General features: G+C 37.4%; 1 long non-coding RNA gene across 2 annotated transcripts; it reads left to right on the top strand.

Moving 5' to 3' along the window:
* The first annotated feature begins 7,251 nt into the window (after positions 1 to 7,251).
* On the top strand, positions 7,252 to 10,699 carry LOC121065430. Of its 2 annotated transcripts, XR_005817055.1 has the most exons (4): positions 7,252 to 7,774; positions 7,927 to 8,083; positions 8,586 to 8,653; positions 10,585 to 10,699. It is a non-coding gene; the product is annotated as an uncharacterized LOC121065430 (long non-coding RNA). The 2 variants fall into 2 exon arrangements; XR_005817054.1 differs by having other exon boundaries at positions 7,256 to 8,083.
* The last annotated feature ends 2,798 nt before the right edge of the window (positions 10,700 to 13,497 follow it).

The following is a 13,497-nucleotide window of genomic DNA, read 5'->3' as shown; positions in this document are numbered from 1 at the left end:
TTGGAAGTGTCAGACATTGTGTTATAGTAAGATATCATGGGTGTTAATTGTAAGAAAAAATATTTACAAATATTATTTTTAAGAGAACATTAGACAAATTTCACTAGAAATGCCCTGTTACTCTCTATAAAATTCATGTTGAAAAAACTCCTTTTAGTGAGTTCTCATCTAAGCTTGGGACTGTTTTCTCTTTTCTTTCATTTATTTATTTATTTATTTTATCCATCAGGAAAACATCAGTATTTCTGATCATTTTCAAGATCAAATTAAATATTTCATAGACATATTACATGAGTTCATTCACTGCCTTCATTCCTATCCTGTCTAAATCAAAACAAATTTTGTTTGGCAAAAAAGATTTCGGCTTCATTCAGATATATCATCCTAATCTTAGTGGTACTACTAGGGTATCTATAGACAAAACAAGCTTCCACGAAAGATCAGCTAAAAAAATGAAATGATATAGAATACATGAAAGCAGTACCCATGTATAAATGATACATGCTAACAGTAGGTGGTGCTGTACATTTAAATTAAAGACAACCTGCAGCTACCCCTCCCAGCTCCCCAGTGTGCATGGATTACTATTGGTATAAAGGCAGATGGAACTTGAACCGTATTTGTATATATATATATTTTTGCAGATCTGTTTGGATTCATGCTATTTCTGGTTTAAAAATTCTTGTGAAAGTTGTCTTCTTGTCTTGTAATGCTTTATAGTGCTAGCAGTTGAGGGGTAGAGCGTGTTACTTGCTGCAGCCAGAATGAGTCATTTCAAATGTGACATAACTCTTCTGGAGGAGAAACCTCCTGGTTCTTTTTGTTACGGTTTGAAGCCTGAGGTAATTAAAGCATATAGAGCTACCTCCAGTAGAACACTCACATCTGCAAAGTGTCTTGCTTTGGCCATTGCTCTGTGGTAATTTAGCGCCTTGAACATATATATCCTCTGCGCAAAGCAGAGAGGTTTTGTAATTTTTTGATGAAGATTTTGGACTTCCCTCCTTAAATCAAATTCAACCTGTGCTCTAGTTGTGCAGTATAATCATGGGGTAGCCCTTCTCAGGTTTATCTACATCTCTGTAGATGATGGTGCGAACTTTTTGTCAAGCTGAAGCAGAATTTTAGTATCACTGTTGGGAGCAGGCTGATAAGTAGCAAATTACAGCACATGACCACATTCATAGAGGATCTTGTGAAGATATCCCAGTGAACAGTGAATTGTATAAATAAACAGTTCATTTAAACCACCCTAAGGAAGGGCTAACATTCATGCTAATCAAAGGCTTAGAATGCTGTGAAGCTCTTAAGATTTCTCCCTCTGGAATCATTTCCATTATGAAGTTTACTTTCTGTGTAGCTCCACTGGCATACAAGAGGTTGAAATAGAACATCATATAGGTTAAAAAAAAAAAAAAAAAAAAAAAAGTAGTCTACACGGAGTGTATCAAAAATGCTGTGTGTGAAAAGTGTGTTTATGAAATTTGCTAGGCAAATTCCATGAGCTGCTGAGTCGAATCACACTGAGTAACTGAATCTATGAATTTCCTGGTTGTATGTTATTATGAATGATGAGTCAGATTGGTATCTCATTCAAAAATGTATCTGCTAATTCAAATCTGCCTGTAGTGATTCTGTGTAAAGCTGAGCATTACAAAAATATCACTACTATTACATTGACTGCACATAGGGAGATTCCTTTTCATGAAAAAAAAAAAAAAAAGTTAAAAAGTTATTCTTAGAAACCGGTGGTACCTAAAACAATTACCACAGTAACTCTTGGAATACCTGTTTAAATTCTTGCCCACTAAAGCTAAAGGAAAACCACAATATTTATTGGATTCAGTTTACAGTCAAATGGACATACATAAGGAAAAACTTTATTGACAATCTTATTGTCACTGGGAGTTGGATGTGTGGTATACTTATTCAGAAAATTTAGAGGGCTTTCACTCTTGGTGATAGAGAAACAAAGAATGCCAAACCCTTTCTATAAAAATAAATAGGAGTTATATATCGGGCTTAAATTGTGTAACGGATGTTTGTTTGTTTGTTTGTTTGTTTTTTTAGGTGGGGCAAAATAAATAATAAGAGACTGATCAAACAAAATACTTAATATCAAGAAAGTAAATTACATTTCTTAACTTTACTGTGGACTTCTCATATATGTTAATTACTAAAAATATTTTTATTTGTCTAAGCGTTTTCAGGACTGCTGCTAACAATTATTTTTTTTTTTTCTTCAGGTAGGGTTAAAAAAGTCAGATAAACCAAAATAAAGATAATTTCTTTTTGCATAGCTGTGCATACCTGAGGTTTAATTTGGTATTTTTGTATGAATAGATTAAAACCGTGGTGTTTAACATCCTGTACCTCTATGGTAGGTGCCAATAGGGGTGAGCATGGGTTAGAATCTCATTGCTTTTACCTGACTTCTCATAAGTACACACAGATTTACATGTCTTCAAATTGTCACTTAAGCTTTGGATAAGAAATAGTTGGGTTTTTCTTTAAACAGTGGATGTTACCTGAATATGCATTATATTAGTTTCAAAGTGAGTGTTACGTAGAAAAATCTGTAGATCAGAAGGAAACATACTGGGTTTGCTGGTGTGAAGTTCACAACTCAGCAAAACACTTTTTTTAAGCTTCATGCAAGCTTTATTTTGCCTCTTTTTGGTAATGTTATTTTCATCATATGCTAGATCTTGCTTAAAGATAAATGTTTGCCTAGCATTTTTTTAATCATCTTACAGATGATCAGTGATGTGTTTCATTTAAATTTCAGAAGATGTTTGGAATGGTGTTGTGCTTGCAATAAATGTCACTGAAGTTCACTGCAGTTCTTTTGGAACAAAGTTGATGCAGTCATTATCAGAGAAACCCAGCAACAGCTTGTACAGCTTTAAAAGTATGCCTGTCTAGACAGCAGATGAATGGAGAAGAATTTCTTTCTGCATTGGCCTTGAGCAAACTCTATATGAAATAGTATGGCTTATATAAGCCAAGACTGCAGTGACCAGACAGGAGAGCTTAACATCCTCATTCTAGATTATATTTTATGTAATCATAATTTGTTTATATATATATTATATTTATATATAAATGAACATACATTTTATGTCTTATATCCTCTGCAATAATATAGTATGTCTCATGAAAGCCCAATAATAATAATAATAATATAAAGTGCATGCACAGAAAGAAATAATTCTTACATGGGAATAAAAATAATATTCTTCCATCACTCATCATGCCATTGTTGGCAGAAAAAATAAATTTCAGGATAGAGCCATAAATCTGAGCTCCAGTACACTCAGCAACATTTGTGGTGGAGCTGCAGGCTGACAAGAAATGTGTCAGGACTCTTCTCTGATGCACTCCTTGTACTCGCTTCCCTATTGTACACAAAAGGGCTCAGTGCCTTAACAGGGAAGTCTCCCTCTCCCTCCAGGGATTTTCAGTCATCCTAAAGAGACTTGAAACATGGTGAGCAGAGAGACGGGCAAGTGCTGCCCAGCAGTCCCCAAGAGTCTCATGTAGCAGAGTTGGCTGAGGGCTTTCTCTTTCTCAGAGCAAGGGAAGTCTTACTCAGGAGTTCCCTCCCCTTTCCATTCATTAACATGGTGGCAAATAATTATTCTGTTAGATGATCACACTTGCAATCAAAATACGGCATGAACAGAACTAATGGTGTATATACACGCTATTCATTCAAAATACAAAATACAGCTTAGCCCATAGTAAAAGAGTTCAGATAAACCATGTTACTTCACATCTGTTGCAAGCTGAGAGCATATAACAGATATGAAGGATAGCTCAGCTCATGTTTGGTGAGCGACAGTAATTGGGTTTGTTATCAGTTCCATAGGAGCTGGTTCACAAATCATATAAAGTTGCATAGGTTAAGACCTTAAAAGTTCTTTTAAATCTGATTCCTGGTATACTTACTATAAGGTTGGCAACATATTGACATTTGTGAGTTGTAGTTGAACTCTGCTTAAAAGAGCTTCAAAAGAGAAATTCTGCTTAAGAGTTTTTATGAATGACAAATGGACATGGGATCTTGGGAGCATCAGAACATGGGGATGAACCTCAGGAATCAAGCAAGGAAGACGTAAGCTAAGTTATTCCATTTTTTTTTTAGTGGACTTGATAGAAACCTCAGGGGAAAGGAGTGACAGATAGCAGTTGAAACAGCTGTTTCCACAGTGTGCCAATATAACCTCAGTGGGAAGTGAAAGCTGGACAGAGCAGATCGTGTACAGCCAGCGCTGAAACTGGAAAGGTTCCCTTAGGTCAGCATGCACAAAGACTCTGGTGCCATGCCAAGCATCATTGCATATGGGCTACGAGGTCAAGCAAATAAGAATAATCATAAGGAGCTCAGAGCAACAGCTATCTCACCAGCCAGTCTCTGTCATTCAGTTCTAGAGGATTACAGTTTGAAAAGTAACAGGCATCAAATTAAGGAGCAAGCGTGATACAAAGCGTACATGTATTCAAGCACACTAATGAAGCTTCACAGTCTGAAGACAATGGCAAGAAAAAGGTATTTTGAATTATAATATAGTGCATGTTTTACTGGTGCTTAAATTCACTGTCCATTTGCACAGCTAATATCAGAAGTCTGGTCTAGGTAATCTTCTCATGACCTGAAAAATCAAATAGGGGACAGCACACAGGGATGAGCCAGGTGGAACTGCTACTTTCCAGATTTCATCTGAGTGCTAAATGACTGGTTTCTTCATTCATCCCAGCAGTGACTTAAGCCTCTGACTACCACCACTTTCTTCCATCCAATCTCACTTGAAAAAACTACTAACCTTCCACATTTGCTGTGTCAGACTCTGTATTCTTTTACGTAATCTGGTCTGCCTCTAGGAACTTTCCACATCTCATTTGTTGGAAATCAGAAGAGTAAGTGAGGCTTGGTTAGCCAGCAACCATTTCCTAAAGTTTCCATTTGTTTTTTGTACATTTGTTAAATTCATTAAGTCATTCAGAACAGCCACACAGAAATTACTTTGGGGAGTTGTATTGGCAAATGGGAAAACAAACCATATGTGAGGTAGCTATCTTTATTACTAGAATAAATAAAAGTTCAAACAAATACATGCTCATAGCCCTGACATGACAGACAAAGCATGAGGAAGTATTAAGATATGACTTTAGGGAACAGTTCAAAAAAGCATTGTTCTTTTATTCTTCTCTCCAAACCAGAACATGTTGTTATTCATTGCTTCTCTGTGAAAAACATGGGACCTGGCAGTAAAGTCAGGATACTGATTTTTTAATTTATCATTTGAATTTATACCAAAATATTATTAAATGCCTTTTTATTTACCTTTGCAAGTATTTCCTCCTTTTTACTTAAGGAAAGCATACTGTAGTCCCAAGACACCAACATTTTGGAGTATTTTTAACCTAAAGCACAGAAGGCAGGTACTTTCTATACTGCAGGTAAATCTGCATACTGTTTTTTGAAGTCATAGAAGAGCCTCAGACACTTTAAAAACAATTAGCTTTTATTCTGCCAGATCTTTTTTTCTCTTGCTAATTTTAATAAACTTTGTAATTTTTTTCTTAAGCTGACAGGTAAAGGTGAATGGGAGCTCCCAATCCCAAACCTCCCCTAGCTTTCTGTATTCCCAGCCTCCTCAGAAAAGGCAGAGACAATCTGGCAGGCAGCCTGGAGGAGGAAGAAGAAGAACTGAGATTCAGGGCAGTCAGGCTGCATCAACTTGACAGAAAAGTGCTTGCCAATTTCCCTTTCTCCCTGCAGTGAGAAAATGAGTTGGATAAAAGCCTCTCAGGCAAGCAACAGGCAAGCTACCTTTTTTTTTTTTTTTTTTTTTTTTTTTTTTTTTTTTTTTTTTTTTTTTTTCCCATTGGTGTACTCAGTATAGGATTTTTCTAAAAACCCCTTCTTTCTCTCTCCCTTCTTTTCTCACTAATTTTTAAAAATTATCTTTATGGTAATTTGCACCAGCAAAAATATCTACAGAAAGCATGGAAGGAGAAACAGATGGAAGCAGATAGTGTTGGAGAAAAGATGGAAGGCTGAATAGCTTTGTATGGTTAATTGGTTGGTTAATAACTCATCAGTTTATAGTATTACACAGTAGCTTCATCAGATACACTGAGAGGAGTCTCGCAGTAGAGGTGGTCGGAGGAATGCAGCACAGAGTTTCAGTTGCTCTGTGGAAACAAAAAAATTGCTGAGTAGTAAAAAAAAAAACCACCAACATTTAGAAGGACAGCCAAATCATATAAATAACACTTAGACTCCTTGATCTAACTTGATTATTTCTTTTAACCTGTGAAAGGATTGCTAGATTTTTATTTGTAGGTAATGAATATACTCCTGTGAATACAAAGAATGTCTTTGAAGAGAAACAAATACTGTGTAAGCCGGAAAACAAAACAACCAAACCAAACAAAACAAAACAAAAGCTATTCAGTAAGTGGGTACTAAACAGCATGGAGGAAAGCACTCCATTTTATCATCTGCAATTACTAGTTACAGAGTTTGTGGCACATATACACCACAATGCTTTACCATTGTTTCTTTTAAAGGAAGGCCCTGAAGAGATTTTAAGTAAATGCTTAGAGTTCACCAAAAAGTCAGAACATGTGGTGTGGTTGCAGTTTGTTGCAGCAAGGCAACATTTTAAGTTCATACTCCTTGAAGAACAGACTAAGGATTCTGAATCACTTCAGCAGGGTTGTACAAAACTAAGTATCCTTCCATGATTCTTCTTGCCTGAGGAGCAGGAGATTTCTGTAACTTCTGTTATTGATTGTGAAAGGAAAGTCTAGACAATGAAGACAACAATTGAGAAAAAGAATAACAAAAAATATTGTTCTATTTCTGGAGTATTGTTACTCTTGATATATTTTATTACACCAACCATTCCCTCCCCCCTGGAATCATGAGTCTAGGAAATATTCAGGTTTTCAGATTGGTTATTTCCTGGGAAAATACATTGCTAGTTTTTAGATTACTTTTGGGCCCTGAAGTAGTCAGATGGTCAATTGAAATAATAACCGAAATGTATCCTGAGGTTTGTTTTTCATTCTAAAAAAGAAATCTGCAGAACCCCAAAGCCATATTGCAGGTAAGGGAATTTAAAATTTGATTCCTGTTTTTTTTACAGAAGTATGTTAGCCTCCATGCTAGTGGTAAGCAGGAGGCCCAGATGATAGGCAGAATATGTTTGTACCTACAAAATTATGGAAGAACAGGAGGGCACACCCAGCCCAGTGGTGGTTACTGGATCATCATCCCTTGCTGAGGACAGGTCTGCATGGGCACTGGTCAGTAAACTGCAGGTATACTGGCACCACAATGGGCTCTCAGACAATTAAACACCTGCCATATTGTAGCTGTGAAAAATGTTATGTTTCTAACTTGGGCTGAGAAGTAGACAAGATATATACCTCATGGGGAAAAGAAACTTGCTCCAGGAGTGTCAAGAGCAGGGCAGGCCGGCAGGGCTGTGGCCTCTCCTCCTTTTCCCTCAGCGATGTCCAGGCGAGGTGGTGGCAGCAATAAGGTGGGTACTGGCTGGTAAGGGGTCCCATGGCCCCTGCCCAGGCCGCCCCCAGCACCTCACACCGAGCAACTGCTGGCAGCTGCGGCCTGGTCCTGCCATGGTGCCTGGCCAGGATGGGCCACCAAATGCTGGAGAGGCCGCTGAGATGGATCTTCAAAGGGAAAGTCAATAGGTGCCCCACATCATGTAGCCATTACCGACCTCCACAACTCATGGTAGGAGAAGCCGGCCTGCTTTGCTAGATTTTTATCTCACATTACCTCTTGTTAAAACACATCTGGTTTCACCCAGTCCAAGTCTTGAGGTATTGTGCAAGGGGCTAGAGGAGAGTGTTGCCATTAGCACCGGGCACACGTTTTGTTGGCAGGTGCAGGAGAAAGTAGCCACAGGAGGAAGCCGATGCAGCTGTTGCATTTCCCTCCCTCAGGCCTCGGCCTTGGCTGTGTACTGTGCTTAGCCATGCACCTGATCACTGTTTGTGTGACTGAGGGCCCTGTGGCAGCTTGGGGATCTGCACAGCGACGGTGAGCTCTGCAATTAGGTGTTTAATTTGGATTGTAAGGCAGATCTCTGCCCTTTCGCTCATTTGTAGCCTTTGTTATGGTCCAAAACCAGTATAGACCTGTGAAATACTGTCACAGATGAGGATTATTTTTGGTGTTAGAGTTCTGAAATATCAATCTACTCCTGAACGTTTTACATAAAAGAATGGGCTCAATAGGCTTTTTGCCAGTGCAGGTGTTCACCTATTTAATCTGTAAGAGTTGTGCTTGCTGATGTACTCCAAAGACCTTGACTAAGAAATAGATAAAAACAAAATTTACTCTCTAAGTCACCTCATGAGATTTTTCTGTGTTGCTTTATCCATTTTTTTCCTGAAGTCTGTGGTTTATCACCAACATGGTGTTTCTGATTCTTAACTGAACAAGTGAGATTATTTAAAGAGAACAGCTGTTTATGAGGGAGAATTAAAGAATAACTGTTGATTTATGGACATAAAGTTAACCTTTCTTCCTGTTTTATCAGATAGTAATATTTTGAATTCTCAAAGTAACAATTATCCACATCCATCAAGTCCACCAGACAGCCAGGAGGTAAGCTTGGGAACAGGTGTGTGGTTGTGTCTCCCATGTGAGTGGTCAGTGCTCACCAAACAGAGGGATTGAAACATGTTTGTAGGGAAGGAGTAGATCCATGAGGTTCATTGTTTCCTGAAGAACCCAAACTGGTCTTTATTAGCAGGTTGTCTTTACTCTCAGGTTGTTGAAGCAGTTGCAAACTTGCCAGTTCTAAAAAGCAGCAAAGCTTCTCCTAAAGGTGTGAGCTGAATTAGATAGCGGTGAACTTAGATTTTTTTTTTCCATTCTAAAAACCTACTAAGAAAACACTAAGGGTTTCTGTGAATGAAAGTGTGTGCGTGCTAGGGCATGAGAAGCAGACCAGGGCTGATGTAGCAGGTGGAAGGTGTCACCTTGCATCCCGGCACTCTGCCCAGGTCTCCAGTGGCTAGGGGTTCCCACAAGGGTCACATGCCGGGAACAGGGGGCTGATTACAACAATTTGGTGAAAGAGCATTTAGCCATGTTCTGTTGCATTGCAGACATAATCAGCAGCTGTTTATCTTTCTCTGCATATACTTTTCCAATTTTGCTCTTAGAATGCATGTTCCTCTAGGGGAACCAAACCAGATCTGGAATTTGGATGACTCATTAGGGAAGGGTCCTGGGAATGTACTTGAATTGTAGTAGCAAGTTCTTTCAACAAAATGGAGATTTTAAATAAGGCCATTATACAGGCTATGTGACATGTAATTGAATTTATCTTCAGAGTGTGGGTGTTTAGAAAACAAAGATCTACATGTATCTTTCTTCTCTGTGTGAACTTACTACTCTTCTGTTTGACTGAGAAATTCACCTGATTTGGGGGCTGTAGCAATAAATCTATAGTATTGGCAGATGCCTATTCATACAACGTGGAGATTTTGCGATAAGTTCTGGAGGAACGTCAATGTTGCAAAGTGAAGTGTAAAATTATTCCTGTCTCAATGCTATTTTTGAGTCATAGATCTCTGCCTTTTATGAACAGCAGGCATATTTGGAAGAATTATGTCTGAGTCATAAATCCCTATTTGCCTGGGACATGACTAATAGGTGTCTTTAACACAGAGAGATGATATTACTGTCTTAGCTTGCAATTTTTTTAACCTCTGAAGCACATAGAACAGATGAAGTTTAAACAGCACAATGACATTAATCTATGGTCTGTCAGAAAATTGTTACCTCCCTCCTTTTCTGGTCCATTGGTTCCAGCCAGCAGATACTGTAATTTATATGATTCCCCAAATTTATTATTTCAGTATTTAGCAAGCAGAGTCAGTGTGGTTGCTTTCTGAACCCGCAGGCTGTCGTGATCCATGAGAGAAAGGGAGTGAGCAAGTCGTGAGGGAGGAGAAGTGCTTTTGGGCGTTCCCTCACACCGCCTCCGCCAGGACCGCCTCCGAGGAAAGCAGAAGTCTATTTAAATGCATAATGCTGCAAGATCTTTCCACTGGTGCTACCAGCAGGGCTTCTCAGCTGTCTGTAGGCAGTTACCGACCCCTCGAGTAGCCATATGTCTTGAGTGCAATAACAGAAAATTTATCAGCAGGTTTCTGTTATCCTTATTGTCTTGTGGAAAAGACAGAACTTGAACAACAGATCCCTAATATTAATGTTTAATATTTGTGAATATCTGTGCTAGTCTAAAGGCTCCCAAGCATTGCTTATGAATACATTCTGAATTTTACAGAAAAGATTAAAATTAACACCATCATCTCTACGTACCGTCACTAGCTACTTACTCGTCATTATTACTGTTATTAGCCAATTATTCATGTGTTGTAGGTCAGACTGTGCACCCCAGCACAGCATTGTGAACAGTTACAAAAAGCTTATGTCCCCAAAGCCAAGCCTCTTTGTGTGCATTTCTCTGTATATATGCACAGTGCATGACATGATATGTTGATAAATGTTATTATATGTAACAGGAATGAATGATAACTTGGAGTCTCCTGAACAGCCCCATTTGTTCCTGACAGTGTGTTATCTGCAACATTAATTTGCCTTGACAGTGCAATGTGAAAATATAATAAAGTCCAGACGCTTCTTTGTGACATTTTGTTGGGCTTTATGTCTTTAATTGTTTGGTCTTCGATACTCCTGCTATGTGATTCGTCCCTTCAATCACATGGCGCTGTGTTTGCTCAGTCATTAGGCAGTCAAAATTCTTATAAGAAAATAACTGTTGAGGAATAATGAATGAGGAATAATATATAATGCATCATTGATATGGAAATTAATCAAGTTATGTGGAAATTCACAAGCCCTTTGGCAGTCATCAACATTTTTATAAATAAAATGGTAGCTGTCCAAGTATTTACAAACAAATAATATGCTCTACCACTATCACAGAGTTAACTGATAAGATATATTTGCTAAAGCATCAACAAATTACAGTTGGTGCTGTTGGATCAGCTCTAATTAATTCTAGATGTTCCTCAGGGGGGATCCAGTTCAAATGAGCTGATTATTAGCAGTGATGAAAGCTGGATGGTTAAAATTGTACCCTTTTTTACAGCCTTCAGGAATATGAAAGCAATTGCTTGGACATGAAATAAGGAACTGATCTGTGTATTCAAATATGACAGATAAAAGAGATTTTCTGCTTCGGGCAGAAAAGATAATCAGAGGCTTTGTGTATTTTATACTTTTTTTTTTCAATTTATTTTATTTTATTTTATTTTATTTATTTTATTTTATTTTTATTTTTTTTTGCTAGAAACAGACATTGCAAGATTACACTGTAGCAGTCTGAAACATAGAAAGTGACATGTATGTAAAACTGACTGACACTGACTGCATTTTAAATTCAACACATTAGCATCTACCTCCAGATGAAACTAGCTGGAGGTTATTTAGTTTAGTATCAGTTAAGAATTTATATTCTTTACATTTGAGGCTGACTTTGTGAGCTTTGGGCTCCGCTTGAAGAAGAAATGGCGTCTTGAGGTACCAAAAAGTACATGTTTAAAGACAAACAGCTGAAATGACAGCAGCTGTTGCCCCCAGGCTTATCAAGCTGAGCACTGAAAAGGATGATTTTATCCCTATACTATGGAGACTGTCACTTTCTGGTGTAAACAACATATAACATTTCTTCTAAGCACTAATAATGGTAGGCAGCGTTCCACAAATGAATGAGAAACTGTGATAATGCATCTGCCAGGCCTTGAAGGCTGCAAGTGGTGATGCAGAAGTCCAACAAATATTTAAAACTCTTTTTAATTTACTTGCATTAAATTATTTTAATGGAAGAATATGAAAAAATAGTGCTTGTGAGAAAACTGCAAGGGAGGAATTGATTATTTTTGGTTTGTCTCCAAAATAGATAAATCTGACTTGCAGTGTTCAATTCTAAGTATATTTTAACAGTTTCTGAACAATATTACTTTAAAGTAAGGGATCAAGTATGTACTTGACATGTTTGCAGGGTGGATTTCTAGCTCCAGAGCTCTCACTTTGTTGGCTATCACTACTTAATGAGTGGTATCATCAATTATGTATCACAATTTCTTGGGATATTTAACTTCAGTACTATAATTTCAGAGAACTTTTCTATTATTAGTGATGTGTCTTTCGTAATCATTCTGCATTATTAATTCAATAATATATATATATTATTTTTTTCAGGGGGGGAGGGGGAGGGGCAAAGAATCACCCAGATTATGTGGTTTTCAGGTTTACATGCAATGGATGGCCTATCACTATTTTATGTCACTTGTAGACAGACCTGTAGTCAGTAATGGGACTTGGATAAGACAGGGACGTAGAATTATTCAGTACTTGACACACACCTTCTGTGGAAAGCTAGTTCCCTGTTTTAAGAGAAATTAAACTCCTAGAGTAACTTCAGATGTTTCTTTATACTAGTTCTAATCAAAGATATTTCTGTAAAAATATCTTCAGGATAGATATTTTAATTTTTCATTAAAAAGATCAATTTTCCTTCACAAAACTAACATCTCTGATCTCATCTCTGAAAATAAATTGCACTCTAGTTACCAAAGGGCTTTTGGGTTGTAACCTCCGCTCATTACCAAACTGCGTTACAAGCAAGCTGGGTTACTGAGTGCCTAGATCAGAAAGCTCACTATCAGGCTCCCAGGTTCCTGGGACTCTCATTTAGGAAGTTTCTTATTTTTATTGTATGTGTAATCACAGAGAAAAACAACAAACAAGCCTGCAGAAATTTAATCTGCAGACAGCTTTCAGATTCCTAATAGAACTGGACTTCAGGAGTGGTCTACAGCATTCTGATGAAAATTGAAATTATGCTTTTTAAAAGTTTAGTATATGATATCATACTACTGAGGTAAAAGGGTCAAGTATTTAAATTTGAATTTTTGAGAGCAAGTGGAGAGAGACTAGATAGTTCTGCAGAAAATTTGAAGGCATTATGTCTTTGTTTTATCGTGTGCTATGTTATATACTATAGTCGCAGTGACCAATGAGGGAGAGAAAAAAGGAAAAAGCTCCACATCAGTTAAAATATGGTTATATATATATGATGGAGTAGGTGAAATGTCATGGTCTTGGTCAATACAGTTGTGGTCTGTTGGCAATATTTGTTCAGTGTGCTTTTTTGACAAAAGTTTATATAGGACCAATATAGTATACAGAGTTTTCTGCTTTTTGTCATTAAAAATCCTCATAAGAGCAAGGTCATATAGTGGTAATTAAGAAGCAAAAGAGAAATGCAACTTTGTTGTCAAATTTTTACTTTGCCTGACATATAATCAACATCTTGAGACTCATAAATATCCCATGAGATATTTATCTGATTTCTCATACTTTTATGTTACACCAATTTTACTGATTCCACTTGATCTTTAAAGTCAAAG

This window comes from Cygnus olor, chromosome 2 (genome assembly GCF_009769625.2).
Source record: "Cygnus olor isolate bCygOlo1 chromosome 2, bCygOlo1.pri.v2, whole genome shotgun sequence".
NCBI classification, from domain to species: domain Eukaryota; kingdom Metazoa; phylum Chordata; class Aves; order Anseriformes; family Anatidae; genus Cygnus; species Cygnus olor.
Note: the sequence above shows the minus strand (reverse complement) of the source record. Positions and strands in the feature narration are given on the sequence as shown.